Raw genomic sequence first — 23,158 nt, forward strand, 5'->3', positions numbered from 1 at the left:
ATATATTTATATATATATATGTTATCTACAAGAAACTCAGATTAGACCTGAAGACACATCCAGATTTAAAGTGAGGGGGTGGAAAACAATTTACCATGCTAATGGACATCAAAAGAAAGCTAAGGTGGCAACCCTTACATCAGATAAATCAGATTTTAAGCCAGGCTATCATAAGAGATGAGGACACTCATTTCATACTCAAAGGGTCACTATATCATACTCAAAGGGTGTATCCAACAACAAGATCTAACAATTTTAAATATCTACGCCCCTAACTTGGGAGCAGCAAATTATATAAACCAATTAGTGATAAAATCAAAGAAACACATCAACAATAACACAATAATAGGAGGGGACTTTAACAGCCCTGCCCATCACTGAAATGGACAGATCATCCAAGCAAAAGATCAACAAGGAAATAAAGGCCTTAAATGACACACTGGACCAGATGGACGTCACAGATATATTCAGAACATTCCATCCCAAAGCAACAGAATACACATTCTTCTCTAGTGCACATGGAACATTCTCCAGAATAGATCACATCCTGGGTCACAAATCAGGTCTCAACCGGTACTAAAATATTGGAATTATTACCTGCATATGCTCTGAAGCTAGAACTCAATCACAAGAGGAAAGTTGGAAAGAACTCAAATACACGGAGTCTAAAGAGCATCCTACTAAAGAATGAATGGCTCAGCCAGGAAATTAAAGAAGAACTGAAAAAATTCATGGAAACAAATGATAATGAAAACAGAGCTGTTCAAAATCTGTGGGACATAGCAAAGGTGGTCCTGAGAGGAAAGTATATAGCCATACAGGGCTTTCTCAAGAAATAAGAAAGTTCTCAAGTATACAACCTGACCCTATGCCTAAAGGAGCTAGAGAAAGAACAGCAAAGAAAGCCCAAAGCCAGCAGAAGAAAAATATAAAGATAAGAGCAGAAATCAATGAAATAGAAACCAAAAGAAGAGTAGAACAAATCAACAAAACTAGGAGCTGGTTCTTTGAAAGAATTAATAAGATTGATAAACCCCTGGCCAGACTTATCAAAAAGAAAAGAGAAAAAGAATCATGAATGAAAGAGGAGAGATCACAACCAACACCAAATAAATATAAACAATTATATTAACATATTAAGAGCAATATACACCAGCAAATTTGACAATCTGGAAGAAATGGATGCTTTCCTAGAGGCATATAAACTATCAAAACTGAACCAGGAAGTTATAGAAAACCTGAACAGACCCATAACCAGTAAGGAAATTGAAGCAGTCATCAAAAATCTCCCAACAAACAAGAGCCCAGGGCCAGACATCTTCCCAGGAAATTCTATCAAACATTTAAAGAAGAATTAATACCTATTCTCCTGAAACTCTTCCAAAAAATAGAAATGGAATGAAAACTGCTAACCTCATTTTATGAGGCCAGCATTACCTTGATCCCCAAACCAAAGGCCTCATCAAAAAAGGGAATTACAGGACAATATTCTTGATGAACACAGATTCGAAAATTCTCACCAAAATACTAGCCAATAGGATCCAACAGCACATTAAAAGGATTATTCACCACAACCAAGTAGGATTTATTCCTGGGCTATAAGGATGGCTCAACATCCACAAAACAAACAATGTGATACAATACATTAATAAAAGAAAGAGCAAGAACCATATGATACTCTCAATAGGTGCTCAAAAAGCATTTGACAAAGTACAGCATGCTTTCTTGATCAAAACTCTTCAAGGTGTAGGGATAGAGGCTACATACCTCAATATCATCAAAGCCAGCTATGAAATACCCATAGAGAATATCACTCTCAATTGGGGAAAGCTGAGAGCTTTTCCGCTAAGGTCAGGAACACAGCAGGGATATTCACTATCACCACTCCTATTCAACATAGTACTAGAAGTCCTAGTCTTGGCAATCAGACAACAAAATGAAATAAAAGGCAACCTAATCAGCAAAGAAGAAGTCAAACTCTCACTCTTTGCAGATGATATGATACTTTATGTGAAAAACCCAAGACTCCACTCCCAAACTGCTAGAACTTATACAGGAAATATTGTAAAGTGTCAAGATATAAAATCAATGCTCAGAAATCAGTTGCATTTCTATACACCCACAGCAAGACAGTAGAAAGAGAAATCAAGGAGTTGATCCCATTTACAATTGCACCCAAAACCATAAGATATCTAGAAATAAACCTGACCAAAAAGGTAAAGAATCTGAACCTCAGAAAACTATAAAGTACTCATGAAAGAAATTGAGGAAGACACAAAGAAATGGAAAAATGTCCCTTGGGTTGGAAATGGGTTGGAAAAACAAATATTGTGAAAATGTCGATGCTACCTAAAGCAATCTATACATTTACATCTATACATTTAATGCAATCCCTACCAAAATACCATCCTTTTTTTTTTTCAAAGAAATGGAACAAATAATCCTAAAACTTATATGGAACCAGAAAAGACCCCAAATACCCAGAGGAATGTTGAAAACGAAAGCCATAGTTGGTGGTATCGTAATTCCAGACTTCAAGCTCTATTACAAAGCTGTCATCATCAAGACAGTATGGTACTGGCACAAAAACAGACACATAGATCAATGGAACAGAATAGAAAGCCCAGAAATAGACCCTCAACTCTATGGTCAACTAATCTTCGACAAAGTAGGAAAGAATGTCCAAGGAAAAAAGACAGTCTCTTTAACAAATGGTGTTGGGAAAATTGGACAGCCACATGCCGAAAAATGAAACTGGACCATTTCCTTACACCGCCCACAGCAATAGACTCAAAACGGATGAAAGACCTCAATGTGAGACAGGAATCCATCAGAATCCTTGAGGAGAACACAGGCAGCAACCTTTTCAACCTCAGCCCCAGTGACTTCTTCCTAGAAACATCGCTAAAGGCAAGGGAAACAAGGGCAAAAATGAACCACTGGGACTCCATCAAGGTCAAAAGTTTGCACAGCAAAGAAAACAGTGAACAAAACCAAAAGGCAACTGACAGAATGGGAGAAAATATTTGCAAATCACTTATCAGATAAAGTGCTAATATCCAAAATCTATGAAGAACTCAAACTCAACACCCAAAGAATAAATAATCCAATCAAGAAATGGGCAGAGGACATGATCAGACATTTCTGCAAAGAAGACATCCAAATGGCCAGCAGACACATGAAAAAATGCTCAACATCACTCAGCATCAGGGAAATACAAATCAAAACCACAATGAGATACCACCTCACACCAGTCAGAATGGCTAAAATTAAGAAGACAGGAAATGACAGATGTTGGCAAGAATGCAGCAAAAAGGGAACCCTCCTACACTGTTGGTGGGAATGCAAGCTGGTGCAGCAACTCTGGAAAACAACATGGAGTTTCCTCAGGAAGTTGAAAATAGAGCTACCCTATGACCCAGCAATCGTACAACTGGTATTTACCCTAAAGATACAAATGTAGTTATCCGAAGGGGCATGTGCACCTGAATGCTTATAACAGCCATGTCCACAATAGCTGAACTATGGAAAGAACCTAGATGTCCATCAACAGATGAATGGATAAAGAAGAGGTGGTATATATACACAATGGAATACTATGCAGCCATCAAAAGAAATAACATCTTGCCATTTGCAAGAATATGGATGGATCTAGAAGGTATTACACTGAGAGAAATAAGTCAATCAGAGAAAGACAATTATCATATGATCTCCCTGATATGAGGAATTTAAGAGGCAAAGTGGGGAGTTTGGAGGGTAAGGTAGGAAAAAATGAAACAAGATGGGATCGGGAGCGAGACAAACCATAACAGACTCTTAATCTCACAAAACAAACTAAGGGTTGCTGGGGGAATGGGGAGTATGAAGAGGGTGGTTGGGTTATGGACATTGGGGAGGGTATGTGATATGGTGAGTGCTGTGAAGTGTATAAGCCTGACGACTCATAGCCTGTGCCCCTGGGGCAAATAATACATTACATGTTTAATAAAAATAAATAATTAAAAAAGTGACAAAAATTCTTGCCAAAATTCCTCGCCCTCATTGAACCTACTTTCCAGGGAAATGACGTTCTAATGGCACCTGAACATTCTATTCTTTTCCATGAACTTCAAGTTATTCTGTTTATTAGGCTTTCTAGGGGATTTTCAGGTCAGGATACCCTTAAAATTCTACGCCTCTTCTGGGTATTGGTTCTCAGTTTCTTCCCCCTACTAGTTTTATACAGACCCTCTTTAAATTCTGAGCTCCACAGAGTGCTTCTGAGATGGAGGCATTTATTTCTTTCAACACCTGCCCATCTGCAGACTGCTCCTGACCACAGGGGGGACAGACAAATCCACATCTGGTCCTGGATCTGTTACTAGGGCAATTTACTCACCCTCTCATAGCCTCTCTCATCCACAAAATATGAATAATCAGGCACACTGTTGTAAAGAGTAAATGAGCTAATACAAAACATCATCAAATTGTCTAGCACATAGGAAACCCTCAGCATTTATATACACAAGGCCTTAATACTCTTGATTTATGTTCTCGTTCTGAGTGTCTGACAATGTCATCCAATCTCTTTCTTTCTGAAATTTTGAGTTTGTGTGCTAGCATAAATGGTCACTTATCCGAGGATACCATGGATTCCTATAGCCCAGACACCCGCTGTCTCACCTATAAGATTGGGGGCTCGGTGAGGATCAGGGGCTTGGTTTTCTTTCTTGTCCAAAACTAGTATAGTTGTTGGCTCATAAAAAGGCATGCAAATATTAACTGAAGAACTGACTCAATTTAGGAAATATGTGACTGTGCCTGTTCTCCCATACTCTACATACTTAAGAATGACAAGGCATTGTCTCAATTCCCATCAATTATAAATCACTAACCACATTTTCTTGTCTGTCAGAATTAAGTAATGAAAATTCTCCTCATTGGTACTCTACATTTTGAGGGATGACACTGTCATCTTATTAGACACAGAAATAAGCTATATTCTTCTTAAAAGCTTAACACACCCTCATACTGTTCTTGTGGCTGCTATGTTACATCTGCAATATAATTTTATGGTTGTTGACACAGTCATGTTTGAACATGGAAATATGGGGACCATTTTGTGTACAGTACTTTATGCACTTTATGTCTACCTGACATATGCTAAAAATCTAACAATGACAGGATACTGAGTAAGCATGAGGCCACATAGGCCAACTACAAATATTAACAGAATGACTCTATAGATGATAAGGCTGGGGAGTTCCTAAGTATTTAGTGAGAATCTACTGTGTGGATAGCACTCTGGTAGTTCCTATGATAATATCAAAAACGCATCTATTTGAAGGGTAAAATTCCATATTAAACCATACAAATGACACTTGAACTATAGATTCTGTTCTTGAATTCCAGTTTCATGCCATAATCTTGGGCAATCTCTTTTAAGGTAGAATAACAAGTGTCAGGTTTTATAAAAACCTACAATCAACAATCTCTACAGTCCAACCCAAACGTAGATATCCTTGGTTTACTTCCACTGTCCTGTGATTAAAAGAAAACACATTAAGCCCATTTCTCTAGAAACAATACTGCAAGCATCACTACCTGAAGGATAAACTGATAATAGAATCACCAGCTGGGGACAGGGGAACAGGGTCCTAAAAGAGACATATATGTATCTATGTGTCTATTTTCTCCCTCATCACATAAATGTGAGTTTCTCTTGCTGGTTGCCTATCCTGTATTTCATGTTCATATGTCTTCCCTGTTGACTTCCTGCTAGAATTTCTCAAGTCCAAGCACAGAGATGCCGGACTGTTCATGGGGCTTTGGGCAAGGTCTCTCCTCAATAGCCTGGCACCAGTCTTCACTTTCAGACCTCAGGTTAACCCAAATATAATTAGGAATCCAAAATCCACCAAAAAAGTAACTTACTTTAAAATAGTCATTAAAGAGAGAAAAGTACTAAAGGCCTATATGTATGTTAAAATTTTAAAGAATACACAGATCCACAACTTTTTTCCGTGGATGTGATTTACAAACTATTATTTTTTAGATTGAGATTGCAGGAGCTAATGCCTATTACGTCATGACTGAATTTTTTCTGTATATTATTTCTTTGAGTTACTTAGATGAATTATCTGTAAAGGATATCTTGTAAACATTTTCAAAATATTAAAAATTCCATGTTTGATCACCACATTGTATATTTTAAATATCTTAAAATTATGTCAGCTATATCAACATAAAATTGGGGGGAAATATATAGAACATATCCAGGACCATTAAAAAAAATTCCTTGTTTGAAATACCACCCAAAGATAAAAGTAATTTCATCTATAAAATAAAATCATTGGAAGTAATCATTATTAAGTAAGTAAATGGCAAAAAGGTAACAAATGTCACATAATAATTGAATCAGCCAGCACCTAGAACACCAAAATACAACTTGTGGCCCAAATATGGCTTGTCTTCTGCTTTGATGAATGAATAGAATGAAGTTCTATTGAATGTAGACACTCCCTAGTGTACTGTCTACAGCTGCTGTCTCACTGTAGTGGGAGAGATGAGTAGATGCAGCAAAGATTATATGATAATCAAAGCCAAAAATATTTATTATTTTGCCCTTTACAGAAAAAGCTTGCTGCTTATTCAAAAAAGACAGTGTACTTAATACTGTTGATAAAATAAAATCATAAAATATAACAAAATAATAAATTATTAATAATAATTAATAATAAATTAATTCTACAGTTATCCCCAAAGCCAAATGAAACTGAAGGACTATAGAATGTAGGCATAATAATCAAGTTTTATAGGTGTAAAAAAAAAACCTCAATAAACTCACCAATTAATAATTATAGTTGACATCTGTTGTGTTCCTACTCTGGTAGCCACTGTACCTATATCATTTCTAGTTGTCAAAATAGCCCTCCTGGTAACTATTGGATATAACCATTTGACATATAGGGAAGTTGAAACCAAGAGAACATTCTGAAGGCCACACAGATCTTCCCAGCTGCAAAGCCTTCATTTTAAAGAACATACCAGGAACATCTTTTCTAAGCAGTGTTAAGCATGAATCGACATCATAAATATCTCCAACATGCTTCTGCACTCTGCACTAAGAAAATTTTAATATAAAAAAGTACTTCCAGAGGGGGGGGGGGAAGAGTAGAGTCATTTCTGCTCCACTCTCTTCTTTGAAACCAGTTGAAAAATGAGACACAGAGTGATACAATAAATAGAAATAAGACACAACTCCACATCATAATTAATTTTAAAAGGCACTAAATGCAATGAAACTGAATTTATGTCTAGATAGAACATTAAAAGTGGACACAAGAAGTTGTTATCAAATAGTCCATGATTTATTTATCTGTTCATCTGCTCAATTTGTTTTTCTTCAAGCTAAGTCTTTGCAGAGATGGGGCTCATTTTCCCCATGATCTAATCAACTGAGTTCTCCAGTCTATACAGTTTGTTTAGACTGTCAGGAATAACATTAAAACACCACAAGAAATAAACCAGCTGATCTTATCAGTTTGTCATAATTCACTTCCATATTCAGCTCTTCCTAACTTTTCTCTCTCCTTAAACCCTCAGTTTTTGGTGATTTCAGCAGATGATCTTGCCTCTTACTTTGCTTTGTATAAAACAAGACCAGCTGGAAAAAAACAACTGCTTTCGTGGTCTGTATTAAAATTGTTATTATTTGAAATGGAAATATCTGGATTAGATGGATGCTCTTGAACACTTTGAAACCTCAGATCACTCAGAAACATCTGAGCCTGAACAAGTGGCTCAGGGGAGCCTGGGTGGCTCAGTGGGTTAAAGCCTCTGCCTTCGGCTCGGGTCATGATCCCAGGGTCCTGGGATCGAGCCCCGCATCGGGCTCTCTGCTCAGCAGGGAGCCTGCTTCTCCCTCTCTCTTTGCCTGCTTCTCTGCCTACTTGTGATCTCTGTCTGTCAAATTAATAAATAAAATCTTTAAAAAAATAAAAATAAATAAAAAATAAAAAAAATAAAAAAATTGTTATTATTATATGAAAATCACTAGGTTGCCATGTGTTCACTACCCTAGTCTAATAGCCACTTGCTGCTCTTCTGTTTTTTATACTAGCAGTATTTTACTGAAGTAAAATTTATATGTAGTGAAATGCACAAATGTTCCATGAATTTTGACGAATATGTACACTCATGTAATCATCATCCAGATAAAGATCTAGAATAATTCCATCACACTAGGATGTTCTCTCATGCCCCCTTTTCAGGCAATTTACTCCCACGCCTTGAGGCAAAAATGACTCTAATTTCTATCATCATAGATTCATTTTGTCTGCTAGAACTTCACTAGAACAAGATCATTCAGTGTGTACTCTTTTGTCTGGCTTATTTAGCTCAATGTGTTAATGAGGTTTATCCATAAACAGTCCACGTGTTCATGCTGCATGTATCAGCAGCTCATTTATTTTTATTATACAGATAAAATATAAATTGTTTATCCATTCTCCTTTTGTGAGAATTTGGCTTATTATTAATAAAGCTAACATGAATATTCCTGTGGGTTTTTTTGTGAACATATGCATTCATTTTTCTTGGGTAAATACCTAGAATTGGGATTTTTGGGTGAGGAAGGAGGTATTTGTTTAACTTTATTAGAAAATGGTTGCCAAAGTGATTCATATAACTGCTATTCTTTAAACATATCACATCCAACTTTCTCAGTTCTTAACTTATTGGCATATAGCTATTGATAATAATTTCTGATGATTGTTTCTATTTCCTTGATGTTAGTCATGATCTCTCCCCTTTCATTCATAATTTTATTAATTTGGGTCGTTTCTCTTTTCATTTGGATTAGTCTGGCCAGTAGTTTATTTATCTTATTAATTCTTTCAAAGAACCAGCTTCTAGGGACGCCTGGGTGGCTCAGTTGGTTGGACGACTGCCTTTGGCTCAGGTCATGATCCCGGAGTCCCGGGATCGAGTCCCGCATCAGGCTCCCAGCTCCATGGGAAGTCTGCTTCGCTCTCTGACCTTCTCCTAGCTCATGCTCTCTCTCACTGTTTCTCTCTCAAATAAATAAATAAAGTCTTTAAAAAAAAAAAAAAAAGAACCAGCTTCTAGTTTCATTGATGTGTTCTACTGTATCTATGGTTTCTAATTTTTTGATCTTTGCTCTAATAAGTATTTCCCTTCTTGTGTGTGGAGTAGGCTTAATTTGCTGTTCTTTAAGGTGTAAAGAGAGTTTGTGTATTTGGGATTTTTCTATCTTTTTGAGTGAAGCTTGGATGGCTATGTATTTCCCCCTTAGGACTGCCTTTGCCTTATCCTATAGATTTTGGACCAATGTATCTTCATTCTCATTGGTTTCCATGAATTGTTTAAGTTCTTCTTTGATTTCCTGGTAGATCCAAACATTCTTGAGCAGGATGGTCCTTAGCTTCCAAGTGTTTGAATTTCTTCCAAACTTCTGCTTGTGACTGAGTTCCAGTTTCAGAGCATTGTGGTCTGAGAATATTCAGGGAATAATCTCGGTCTTTTGGTATTGGTTCATTCAAGGCCCTTGTTTCTTTGTTGATTTTCTGCTTAGTTGATCTGTCTGTTGTTGTGAGTGGAGTGTTAAGGTCTACTACAATTCATGTATTATTATCGATATGTCTCTTTATTTTGGTTAACAGTAGGCTTATGTAGTTGGCTACTCCCATGTTGGAGGCATACATATTTACAATTGTTAGATCTTCTTGCTGGATAGACACTTTAAGAACAGTATAGTGTCCTTCTGTATCTTTAACTACAGTCTTTAGCTTAAAATCTAAATGATCTGATATGAGGATTGCTACCCCAGCTTTCTTTTGACATCCGTTGGCATGAAAGATGGTTCCCCATCCCTTCACTTTCAGTCTGGATGTATCTTTTGGTTAAAAATGAGTCTCTTGCAGAAAGCAAAAGACCTGTCTTTTTATCCAGTCTGCAACCCTGGGCCATTTTATAGGAGAATTTAGGCCATTCAATTTAGGCCATTGAGAGTGATTATTGACAGATAAGATTCTACTGTCATCATGTTGCCTGTGAAGTCCTTGTTTCTATGGATTGTCTCTGTATATCTCTGTTCTATATCACTCTTGGGTCCTTCTCCTTTTATAGAACCCCCTTAATATTTCTTGCAAGGTCTGCTTAATGGTCACATATTCTTTCAGTCTCTGCCAGTCCTGAAAGCTTCTTATTTCTACATCTATTCTGAAAGACAGCCTTGCCAGATAAGGAATTCTTAGCTGCATGTTCTTCTCATTTAGTACCCTGAATATGTCTTGCCAGCACTTTCTGGCTTGCCAGATCTCTGTGGACAGGGCTGACGTTATTCTGATGTTCTTCCATCTGTATGTGAGGAATCTCTTCCCCTCAGCTGCCCTGAAAATGGTTTCCTTGGTTCTAAGATTCACGAGTTTCACTATCACATGCCAAGGGGTCTGTCTACCCTCATTGATCTTGGGGCAGGAGGAATGTCCTCTCTGTCTCTAGAACACAATTACTTGTTTCATTCCCCAGATTAGGGAAATTCTCAACTAGGATTTGGTCAGCTATATCTTCTAGTTCTCTCTCTCTCTCCACCCCCTCTTGGTATCCCTGACATTGGAACGTTTCATGGTATCATTTATTTCTCTAATTCTGTTTTCATGGATTCTAAGCTGTTTGTTCCAGTCCTCCTCCTGATCCTTCTATCAGTTTGTCTTCTAGATCACTAATTCTTCTATCTTCTCCCTCATTTACCCTGTCAGATTATCTAAATTAGATTGGATCTCATCAATAGCATTTTTAAGTTCTGCCAGATCTGTTCTCACTTCTGTCCTTAACAAATCTGTGTTGCCATTAATAGTTTTCTCCAGGTTGACTATTGTCTTCATAACTGTTACCCTGAAGTCTATCTCTGACATCTTGCTTAGATCTGTATTCATTAGACCTGCTGGAGAGGCCATTGTCTCTGGGTCTTTTCTTTGTTGGGAATTCCTCTTCCTTGTCATTCTGTTGAGTTGTTGAAGGGTTATATAGCTGAAAACATCAACCACTATCCAGGCAAGATCCACCCTGGGAAGTTATAAAGCTATCACAAGTTAGCACCAAAAATGAAAGAAAGAAAGAAAAAACAGCCAGAATGAACCCAAAGAGTAAGATTTATAAAGTACAAAAACAAAAACAAACAGAAAGACTGACAAAAGAAAAAGAAAACACACACACACACACAAAATAAAAGGGGTGGGAAGGTGACAGGAAGGTGGTTATAATCCCTCCATGTAGGCAAGGAAGGGTATTTCAGTTCTTCCTGGGTTTATCTTGTTATCTTTGTTGGAGGACTCAACTTTCTAGAGATACAGGGAAATTAAAACTGGTGTGTGTGTGTGTGTGTGTGTGTGTGTGTATTATAGAAAAGGGAAAAAAGGACTACATTGAAGCTTATATCTATCTATCTATCTATCTATCTATCTATATATATATATAAGAACAGGAAAAAGTATGTGTATGAAAAGGTTCAAGTTAAAAAGTTACTATGGAATATGCTGTATTAAACATCTAGTTGAAATGGTAAGTAGGTTAAAAAAAATAGAATAAGAATCATGAGGAAGAATTAAAAAAACAAAAAGACAAAAGGAGAGAGAGGAAAGTTGTATCTAAGAAATATACAGGCTGTGAGGCAATACCAGAAGCTGAATATACTGTTTTCCCCTGGTGTTGGGGTTTTATAGTTTTAAGGGGAGCCCGTGGTTGTTGTCCTCTTGTTCCTTCAGCTTGTCTTCTGAGGGAGGGGCCTGCCGTGTTGTTTTTCAGTCAGTCCTGCTTGGGTGGAGTCGCCCTGCCTGCTGTCCTGGGGCTGGGCTCTGTGGAAACCGGTTTTTCTGGCTTTTGTTTTCTGGTGGCTTTTCGACTTTTCAGAGGCTCAGAACAGAATAAACTGTCTGCATGCAGACCTCCTCCCCAGAGCGAAGCCACAGTCTGCTCCTCTCTGAATGCTCAAGAGCACACAGACCCTTGTCTGCAAAACCCTTTGAACACTGTAGCCTCCCACAGGTGGTGCACACCCACAGCCACTGTCTCAGTGGTCACCGGAGGCCCTGCCTGTCTCTGTACCTGTGTACCCCGTGTCACTAAAATCGCAAGCAATACTGGTCCTGGCGAGCCCGGTCCCAACAGCTGTTGTTCGGGGGACCACAGACTTGAGTCTGTCAGGTCCCCTCAGCCCCAGGGGCAGCAGAGGCAGCAGAGTTGGCTGTGGGTGGTGGCGGCAGCTGCACTGGGCCCTAAGGCGTGGGTGGGCAGTGGCTGCAGTGGGTCCTGGGATGGTGGGCTTAGGTCTGCACCTGCGGCCACCTGGTCCCAACAATCATCCCTTAAGTCCATTTATTCTGTTTGACTGCTATTACCAGTCCCTTCCCATCTCACAGCCACCTGTCTCCAAGCTACTGCTGGTCCCCAAGCGCAGTGCACTTTTACACTGGGGCGGTATTACTTTCCAATGGGTGGCTTCTGGCGGCTCCCTCCCCCTTCTGTGTTATCCTCTGATATCTGTCCGGCACTCTCGACCCCTCTGGACCTCTCTACTGATGACCCTCTCCCCACACAGAGATCCAGAATTGTATCATCTTACCTTTCAGGCTGATTTCATGGGTGTTCAGAATGCTCTGGTAGATATGCAGCTTAAGTGAGGGGACCGGCTGAAAGAGGGTCCCGTACTCCTCTGCCGTCTTGCCCTTCCTTCCTCTCCTGACTTTCTCAGTTCTGCATCCTGACGCATCCTCCTCTCAATTCCTGGAATGCTCTTTCCGCACTCGTGTGATGAATCCCACCAGCCTGTTGGGTACAATTCATTGGCCTCATCTTCCATGAAGCTTTTCTACTTCAGCTCTTATTCTCAACAGCCCAAATTCATTTTTCTCTGCTCGAATCTCTCTAACATGCTTTGTTTCTTCTCCTGGGGCCTTTTTTCACTCAGCTTTTTCTATATTACATCTTATGAAAGCAAGATTACACTGTACACTGTTGCCCTCGGGCCTCGCTCATAGACAATGCTAATCATACAGCAAGTACAGACTAAAGATTTGTTAAATGAATAAATGATTATTTTAATCTATTTTTTATCTTTTTTTCTAAGATATAAACTCCTTGATGGCAGTTTCTATAATACCCAGAATTTCCTGCAGTAAGATAATTGAATAAGTATCTGATACATGTTTATAAAAATTTGTCAAAAATACAAGGAAATTATAATGAAATTAGACTTAGCAGATACACAAATAATCAGTGGATTTAATTTTTTTTAAAGATTTTATTTATTTCTTTGACAGAGATCACAAATAGGGAGAGAGACCCACAGAGGGAGAGGAAGGGAAGCAGGCTCCCTGCTGAGCAGAGAGCCCGATGAGATGCAGGGCTCGATTCCAGGACCCTGAGATCATGACCTGAGCCGAAGGCAGAGCTTTCACCCACTGAACCACCCAGGCGCCCCAGTGGATTTAAATCTTATCACATGGTTCTAATAATCTGAGTTTCTCATTTGTTTGAAAATCTACCTTTTGTTGTGATACAAGGTGAAAGTGGAAAGCATATAAATGTTCTTCCCCAAATCTTTATTTCAAATTGGAACTAATTTCACATAGTGTTTCTTAATACATATGAATGCAAATGTATTCATAAAGATCCTTAAATATTAATCAAGGGCATTTAAGTATTTGGTTGTTCCGAATGATCCTCATTTGATAGGAAATTTAATTTTTTGAAGGCTGTTGTATTACAACTCAATTATTTCTGAGGATATAGTTGTATTAATGTTATTAATTTTAAATTGCCAGGCATTGTATTAAATGACAACAATAAAATTAATGTATAATTGAGTTAAAGCTTCTAGCTTTTAAAATAAATATATCTTTCAAGAGAATCTTATAGGGTTATTTAAACTCATAAAGTCAGTACTTATTTTAGAAGGAAGAAGAAAAAAATAAAATCTCTGAAATGTTGCTGCTTTATCTAGAATATCCATTCACCTCCTGAACTCAGGAGGATACTTCAGAATTCTGCTAGATAAAGCTGGTTATTAGATATCTTCTGATATTTTATCTTCTATTCCAACACTTAGCTCTTACGAGAAATGTCATAACACAAAATGCATTTTATTGTCAGTGGAAATTTGAAAGGAACTGTGGACATGACATTGAATTCCAATATTTTATTTAACTAGTCTAGAAGAATTTTCAAGTAGCAAGGGTAGAAAAAGGGAAAAATAGAAATTTTTAAATAAGCAATACATAGCAACTTTTTTTGATAAGAGACAGATGCAAAACATAGACAACTAAACCTTTGTAAATTGTTTTCACAAAAATAATTTCTTAAAAAATTGAAAAGACTTGTTTACTTAAGGTTGCCTAGAACAGGTGTGTGCTTGATCTGATGCTTTAAAAAGTTTGTTTTCAGCATTCAAACCAGGGGTTTCCAACCTTATTCTGTAAAGGACCAGCAACTAAGCCACAAAAGATATGCAAGCAAGTGGACATAGCTGTGTGTCCCTAAAACTCAACTTAAAAAAACAGGCAGCAGGTTGATTTGGTCTATGGTCTATAGTTTCCTGACCCCTGATTTACACAATACAAGAAAAGTAAAATCCAATAGGTTTTTTCATCTACAGTTTAAAACAAATTCTCTTCACCTCACCATGGTACAACTTCTTAATGATGAACAAGGTCCAAAGAAACATCATTTGAGAGAGATTATTTTATATGATCCTTTTTATCACCACACCCAGGTCATTCTAAAATCCTAACACAAAGCAAGTTCTGTGACCTGCCTTTCCAAGGAGAAGTTAGCAGTTCACCATCACTTAGTTTAAGACTCTGTTGGAAACTTTCAACCACCTGATTGGATTTCTTCAGCATCTAAATGATAAATACAATATTTCATTTTTTTATGAGTATATCACCACCTTCTAGATAAGTGAAAATATATATGTTTTATACACACACACACACACACACACACACACACAAGATTCTACTCAAAATATTTAACAACAATCAACCAAAATGCCTTGGGTGTCAGAGAAGAGTCCTAGAGTCTTCCTGTTGTATCAGCCATTAGCCCTTTAGTTGCCTGATCATGTGGAGGTCCAGGAGACCCTGCGGCAGTGTTGGGAATGGACAGGGTTTGTGGGGGGTGGGGGTGCGGACATGCATGGGACTCAGGGGAGCAGCTGTTTACTAGAATTTCACTATAAGTGTATGCCAACTGCATATTACTTGCAAATATGATTATTTTGAGCTGTCAATGGGCAATGGTGCCAACAAAGTACATCTCACAGAACAATATACCTCTCCAAACTGGAGCCATGTTTGAATATTCAACTCCTACTTCTAATAAGTCACAGGTCTTGTCATTTTTTCAGTTCAGCTAGTTGTATTTAGTGGCTCCCTGTTTCATATTAGTTTTAGCTTCCCAACTGGATTGTAATATACTTGAGGGCAGATACCCCCACAGTGCTTAAATCAGTGCCAACCAAACAAACTTCAAAACTTTGGGTCAGTAGATTGAAAAAATATATAGAACTGTATTATAAATATATCTATATCTCCTTGGTAATTTACAAGGAATATAACAGTTATAAGCTGTCTATATTGACATTTTTATCTTCATTGACACTATTTTATTCAAAAATACAGCTATATAGCTAAGGACAAAAAATATTCTTCATGAAAATAAAGAATTCCTGTTTTATTTTTAAGTAAACTCTCTTAACTCAACAAATTCCTCAAAGATCACTTCACCTCATTTGATCTTCTAACAATTCCCATTACTCTACATCTTAACTAAAATGGCTCTACCAGGGAGAAAGAAGTGTTCCATGGTGTATTTTTAAATGCAATGAAGGACTTCCAATTTCAGCTCCAACATGGAGACCATCACTTCTGTCTTCACAACAAGAAAAAAGCAAAACGCAGATCAATGACTTCTCTTAAATCAACTGCAAAAATGAGGTCACAGGGAAATAATCATCCTGAAATTTGATGAGACAGGCAAATATAGAGAATAACAGTCACCATCAGCTTACCTGGAGCAAAAGCCACTGGAGCCACATAGGCTGATAAGAACTCTTGATAGGTAATTTAGACCAACTGCTTGAGGCAGAGTATGGATTAGCTTTACAAGTGATAAACTTCTGGGGGCCCAGTGTTTTGTGGGTTTTACTTCCAGGAATGCCACAGTTTCTCACAGTGAAAATCTGAGGGGGAAATGCCAAATTATTTCAGGCAGAGGAAGGGGGAGAGTAACCATTTTTAATAAATCCAGAATATTTTACATAGCAAAGGCTTGCTGTCCAAGAGAAACTACTTTATCAGAGCCTTGTCTATCTGGGAGTCTTATTTTCTTTTTACCTAAGGTGGGGCGGGGGGAAAGCAAAGAACCCCTATAATGGCCAGAGCCCAAGGACTCAGGTGCACTAAAAGACTGTGATTTCATTATAGGATTATGAAACATTGCTCCTCCTACCCACTTTATCACTACATCAGCAGGTCTCCAGTATAGTAACAGTGAATTTCAACTGATTGGGCTACAAGACAGACTATCTGAAAAAAATTTCTTAGGGAAACCCAAAGACAAGAGAGAGGGAAAACTACAGGACACTACTAGAAACTACAGCTATAGAAAACCTTAAACATACTCCAGCTCGTAGCCAGACTAACATAGAACTCCATGTGTGAGTCCTGCTTACCTCAGTTTCTGCTACCTGACACACCAAGTCTGGCTTTCATCAAAAATCACAAGACATGTTAAAAGTCTAGAAAAAGTAAACAATCTGAAGAGACAAAACAAGCAGCAGAACAAGATTCAAATATGGCACATATTTTAGAATAATCAGCAGTGTAACTTCCCGTGATTAATATGTTAAGTATCCAGTGGAAAAAAGTAAACAACATGCAAGAACAGATGGGGAGTGTAGCTGAGAGATGGAAACTCTAAGAAAGAATCCAAAGCAAATGCTGGCAGTCACAAACACTGTACCAGAAATGAAGAATATCTTTGATGGGCTTATCAGTAAACTGGACATGGCCAAGGAAAGAATAATTGAACTTGAAGATATGTTTATAAAACCTTCTGTCCTGAAATTTAATAAAAACTTCTTATTCAGTTACAGTAGAACTGAAACACAAAGAGAAAGTATTTTTAAAAAGAATAGAATATTCAAATAGTGTGGGACAATTAGAAAAGTATAACATATAGGTAATGTGAACACCAGAAGGAAAAGAAAAAGAAAATGGATCGGAAGAAATATTTAAAGTAATAATAGCTGATATTTTTCCAAAATTAATGAGACACACCAAACCACAGAACCAGGAAGTTTTGAGAATAGCAAGCAGGATAAAAGACAAAAATTCTACATGTAAGCATATAGTGTTCCAACTGCAGAAAACCAACGCGAAGAGAAACTCTTGAAAGAAGTCAGTAAAACAAAACTCCTTATCTATGAAAGCATACAAATGGGAACGACATCAGACTTCTCCAGAGAAATCAGGCAAGCCGGAAATAAACAGAAGGAAATACTTCAAGTGGTAAAAGAAGAAAACCACCAAACGAGAATTTTATCAAGAAAAGTGAATGATAATATAAATCAAAACCACAATGAGGTATCCCATCACCAAAGTTAGAATGGCTGGCACCAAAAAGACAAGAAATAAGTGTTGGGGAGGAGGTAGAGAGAAGAGAACATTCACGCACTGCTGGTGGCAATGTAAATTGGTACAGCCTTTGTGGCAGTCAGTGTGGGGTTTCCTCCAAAAATAAAACTACAACTAGAATATGATCTAGCAATTCCACTTTCTAAAGAAAACAAAAACACTAACTCAAAAAGATACATGTATTCCCATGTTCACTGCAGCATTATTTACAATAGCCAAGATACATACAATGGTCTATTATTCAACCATTAAAAAAAAGAAGAAGAAGAAGAAAGAAATCTTACCATTTGCAACTGCATGGATGGAGCTTGAGGGCATTATGTTAAGTGAAATAAGTCAGAGAGAGAAAGACAAATACCATATGATCATACTTATATGTGGATTAAAAAAAAAACAAGTTTATAGATACAGAGGACAGACTGGTGCTTGCTGAAGTGGGAGGTGAGGAGTGTACAATCTGGATGAAGGTGATCAAAAGGTCAAACTTCCATTTATACAATGAGTAAGTAATAGGGATGCAATGTACAGCATGGCAACTATAGTTAATAGGACACTGCATATTTAAAAGTTTCCGAGAGACTAAAATCTCAAATTTTTTCATAACAAAAAATGTTTTCATCATTAGAAAAAAAAAAATCTGATAACCAAGTATGGTGAGGATGTTAGCTCAGAAAAAAAAAAAAAAGTGAAGGATAATTAGACTATATCAGAAAAACAAAAACTGGACTTGTTGCCAGTAGACCTATTAAAGAAATATTAAAAGAAATTCTTCAGAGGAAAAGTAAAGGCTATATAGGTCAGAAAGTCAAATCTACATAAAGAAAGGAAGTGTTTTAGAGAAGGAATAAGTGAAGATTGCTTTTGAGTTTGAGCAATTACTAATGAATAAAGCTGCTATAAACATCCATGCGCAGATTTTCATGTGAAAATGCTTTTGACTTCTCTGGTAAATAACAAGGAGCATGACAGCTGGACCGCTGATAAGGGTATGCTTAGTTTTGTTAGACACCATCAAACTCTTTTCCAAAGTGGCTGTACTATTTTTGCCTCCCCACCAGTATGTTAGGCGCCAGAAAAACAGTCCCTCTTGATGACAAGATTTATTAAGAAGAAAAGAATGCATGTTTCAAAAGGATGACTTATCCCCCTCCCTCTGAAGCAGAATGGGATTTTTTTTCTCAGTCATTACTGAGAGAACCTGGCTGGGCTCCGGGAAATCCAATTTACAAAAATGTGGGGCCTTTCTAAGACTGGAGTTTTTAATTCTCGGACTTGTCCACACTGAGCCTCCAGGATTCAAATCCCAGTTCAGGTTTTCCTATTCCAGCACTGGTTCCCCAGGAAGTTACTGCTCATGGGTTTATCCTTCGATGATGGTGACTCTCTTTGTCTACCTGTCTGCCTCTCCAATTTTGGGGGGCAGTGGTTTGCCCTGTGACCTTAATTCTCTGACAGATATAAGAAGTGAGTTTATTCAGACTCTCACTTGTAAGGATAGAGGGAGGACTTCCAAAACCTGACACAGCAGACTAGAAACCAGGGTGAGAGGGAAACAGTGCTGGACACTTGTTCAAGGAAGCCACAGAGATTGTATTTAGACTATTTCAGTAGAGAAGACTCTGGTAGAAACTGAGCTCAGCTCTAAGGCAAAGGTGACTCAGGGAATAAGAAAGGGACTGACTGTACAGAAATGAAAAGCAGGGAACAAAAGAGGGCTTGAGGGACAAGGGGTAAATGGAAAATTAGAGAAGGAGGGGAAAGGGAGAATTACTGAAAATGGTTTGGTGAAGTGGGTTTGGACAACAAACACTTGGTGGTTTGGCAGCATTGTGTTTTTTTGAACAAAACTCAGCATGGGAGCCGGGGTCACCATGAGAACATAGTCTAGAGCGGGTGGAAGCCAGGCTAAAATTTGGTGAAATCTCTTAATACAGTGTTGGGGCAAGTCCTTTTTGCCGTGGAAGGGTTCATAGTTCACACCAGTTGTCCCTTCTTTTATATATTTGACCAAAACTTTAAAATTATTAAGTATGCAATGACTTTATAGCTGTTTAACTGGCGCATTCAATAAAACTTTGTAAGCCTCAAGAAAATAAACTTTTAAAGTATTATAGCCTAGGGGCACCTGTGGGGTTCAGTCAGTTAAGTGTCTGCCTTTGACTTAGGTCATGATCCCAGGGTCCTGGGATCGAACCCCCACAGCAGGCTCCCTGTTGAGTGGGGAGTCTGTTTTTCTCTCTCTCTCTCTCCCTCTGTCCCTACCCCCTGCTCATGCTCTCCCTCTTTCTCTCTCTCAAAACAACTAACTCTGGAAAAAAAATAAAGTATTATAGCCTAACGGATCTATTAAATAGTAACCAGACATGTACGTAACTTAGGAGTTTTATCCAGACTCTCCTTTCCAGGACATTGTATATCTATCAATACTTAACCCTTTGTAATAGCTCTTTTTGTCTTTCTACTGGTTTCCTTTTTAAAAGTTAAATTAACCTTTGACGTACAGTAGGAAAACTACGTGTTTGAGAAATTTGGTTTAACAATTATCTAATCTTTTCATATCTATTCCACCAATGATTTGAAGACCTACCTTGGTTTTAACTGCCTTCAGAAGAGAAAGAGAGACTCAATTTTTCTTTGAAACATTTCAGAAAATTTTACTGCCTTACCCTGGCTTTGTTAATATGAATGACTCATACAGGTTATATATTGACTGCTCCGTAAAGATTTAACTAAGACAATAATATGAACATAATCTAAATAAAGACAGGAAGTTCACAGTTCATTCAGTTTGCCAGCGTGTATCTATAACACTTCCTTGAAAAGACACAGGGCCAAGGGGCACCTGCGTGGCTCAGTCAGTTAAGCATGTACCTTCAGCTCAGGTCATGATCCCGGGGTCTGGGACTGAGCCCTGTATCAGGCTCTCTGCTCAGTGGGGAGTCGTCTGCATCTCCCTCTTCCCTCTGCTTTGCTCTCTATCAATCTCTCTCTCTCTCTCAAATAAATACCGCATATACACTATTTATAACATCCACAATAGTCTAGAAAAGAATCACAGAATGAAATTCATTTTACTGCAAATTATCTGAATATTCACATAAAGTGTGGCAAATAAAAACACATATAACCTTATGTCAGTTCAGGTCAGGTTTTATATCCAAATGCATTTTGATGCCAAACTTATTTTAAAAACTTTCATTTTACAGAGAATTTTAGAATTCAGAATTGCATATGAGAGCTGTGAATTTTCACTGCCATGTGCTTTTTCCTTACTAACGTGAAGTCTTTTGAAATGAATTAAAACCAGTGTGAAACTGATCCAGACAAACGGAATTTGGGCTAACTGTTAAGCCTAATAACTTACTTATAACAAGACAGACTTAGGGTCGCCTGGGTGACTCAGTGGGTTAAAGCCTCTGCCTTCAGCTTAGGTCATGATCCCAGGATCCTGGGATCGAGCCCCACATCGGGCTCTCGCTCAGCGGGGAGCCTGCTTCTCCTCTCTCTCTCTGCCTGCTTCTCTGCCTACTTGTAATCTCTGTCAAATAAATAAATAAAATCTTAAAACAAAACAAAACAAAACAAAAAACCAAGACAGACTTAGAACAACTTTTCCCTCAAAATTAATTGTGATTGGTGAATGTGTCTAATACTTGATAGCATCATTCCCGTTGGGAGATAATGTGGTATACTGATACACACTGGATTTTTTTATTATTAGACTTTCTTCAAGTGAAGTACTTTGTTTTAGTCTCTGTTGTAATTGTCCGCATGCTCGCGCGTGACAACGTCTGGTTCCTGTGCTCCCCCAAGCCTGCAGTCTGTCAAGTTCCTTCTGGGCAAGCTCCCTCCTGGGCTGATATTTTGACAAGTGTCTAATATGCTAGAGCTCTCAAAATCCATTTTTTATTTGGTGAAGGAGTTAGCGTGACCACAGGTTTTATGTGTCCCCTCGGCCCCTCCCCCACACATTCCTTCTGGAGGTTTCCTGTGACAGGCAGTTTGAGGAGTATTGTGTTAAGAGACAGTTTCTCCTCTCAGCTCCTCAAATGCTACTTTAAAATTGGCTTGAATGTACTTTCTCTTCAGTTTTTCTTCCAATAAAAGATTTCCTTCCCAATCAAGCCTTATCCATGCATTTATCATTGTCAGGAAAGATGAATGGCAATATTATCACCCCAGAGGAATAATAAACTCAATGTTTTAATACTTTCTGATTCATGTTCTATTATTGTTCATGGAAGCTTTAAGACTGTCAATGAGAGTCAGCAGTAAAATTCTGCCTTGGTTCAAATTCTGGATTTTCTCATTAATAGATGACCTTGAACAAGCTATACTACTGCTCTCTGTTCTTAGGGTTTCCTGTATGTCACAGGCTGGGTGTGAGGATTAAATTAATTAATGCTTAAGAAGTACTCAGAATAGAGCCTGCATATAGTAAGCACTCAAAAAATGCTTGTTATTATTATTATTACTATTATTAAAATGTATCTGGAACTGCCAAGAAAGCTCTATTATGTACATAAAGCTTTAAAAAATATATAAAATATACAAATAAAAAACCTATCTCAGAACATATAACCTCTGAAATAGCAACTCTCCGACTCCATCTTCTCTTACGGTATTATAAATTCATCTGTGATTCCGATAGTGATAGAAGTCATAAATTACTCCTCTGTGCATACACCCAATGCTCAGCAATTTTTTCCTGAATCTAAAATAGAAGGACTCAAAAGGTAATTCTGCCTTTGTCCCTGAAATGGCCTTCTCTTTTGGAGCTTCAAGGTTAATCTTAACCATCCTTTTAGACTAAAGCTGACATATCTCCTAAGAAGCCTTCAGAGATTCTCTTTCCTACCTTTAATGTGTATCTCTATGACTATTCTTCTATATTGTTTAATAATTCTCTACATTTCTCTCTCTTCTTCAGCTTCCTAAGAGCAAGGAAAGCTTTATTCATCTTTGTCTTAATAATTCTTATAATGCTCAGTACAGCACTCTAAGATGGGATAAATGATATAGGATGGGTTAATCAAGGAACTAACTGAATGAGTAAATGAAGAAACCAAGGTGATATCAAGGCAAAAATATCAACAATTTCTCACCATATTGGTCTCATTTTACGTACATTGCATATCTCACTTGAAAATGTTTTAAAATCACTGAGAGAGCATTTAGAATTCAAGGAATTGTGTCTTATCAGCAACAAATTAGTTCAAACTGCCTCATTTTACTTATCTTTAAATTCCACTGAAATCTTCCTTTTCTCAAAGAAGAGTACTTTATAAATTACAAATAGCTTTTCTCCAATGTGGCAACAAATATATTGGTCTTATTGGCAAACATTACAGGAAACAAATATCACAGAAAATGCACCTAGAAATTTCATTAAGAAATACCAAGAAGCTGGTGCCTGGGTGGCTCAGTCGATTAAGCATCTGCCTTTGGCTCTGGTCATGATC

At 37.8% G+C, this 23,158-nt stretch overlaps 1 long non-coding RNA gene across 1 annotated transcript in view; it reads right to left on the minus strand.

Moving 5' to 3' along the window:
• The window catches only part of LOC131814975 (uncharacterized), a 79,900-nt gene that overhangs the window by 26,901 nt on the left and 29,841 nt on the right, over window positions 1-23,158 (minus strand). The window contains exon 2 of the long non-coding RNA XR_009347520.1: window positions 12,623-12,825. This is a non-coding gene — a long non-coding RNA (uncharacterized LOC131814975). The remainder of the gene's footprint in view (window positions 1-12,622; window positions 12,826-23,158) is intronic.

This window comes from Mustela lutreola, chromosome 14 (assembly GCF_030435805.1).
Source record: "Mustela lutreola isolate mMusLut2 chromosome 14, mMusLut2.pri, whole genome shotgun sequence".
Classification (NCBI taxonomy): domain Eukaryota; kingdom Metazoa; phylum Chordata; class Mammalia; order Carnivora; family Mustelidae; genus Mustela; species Mustela lutreola.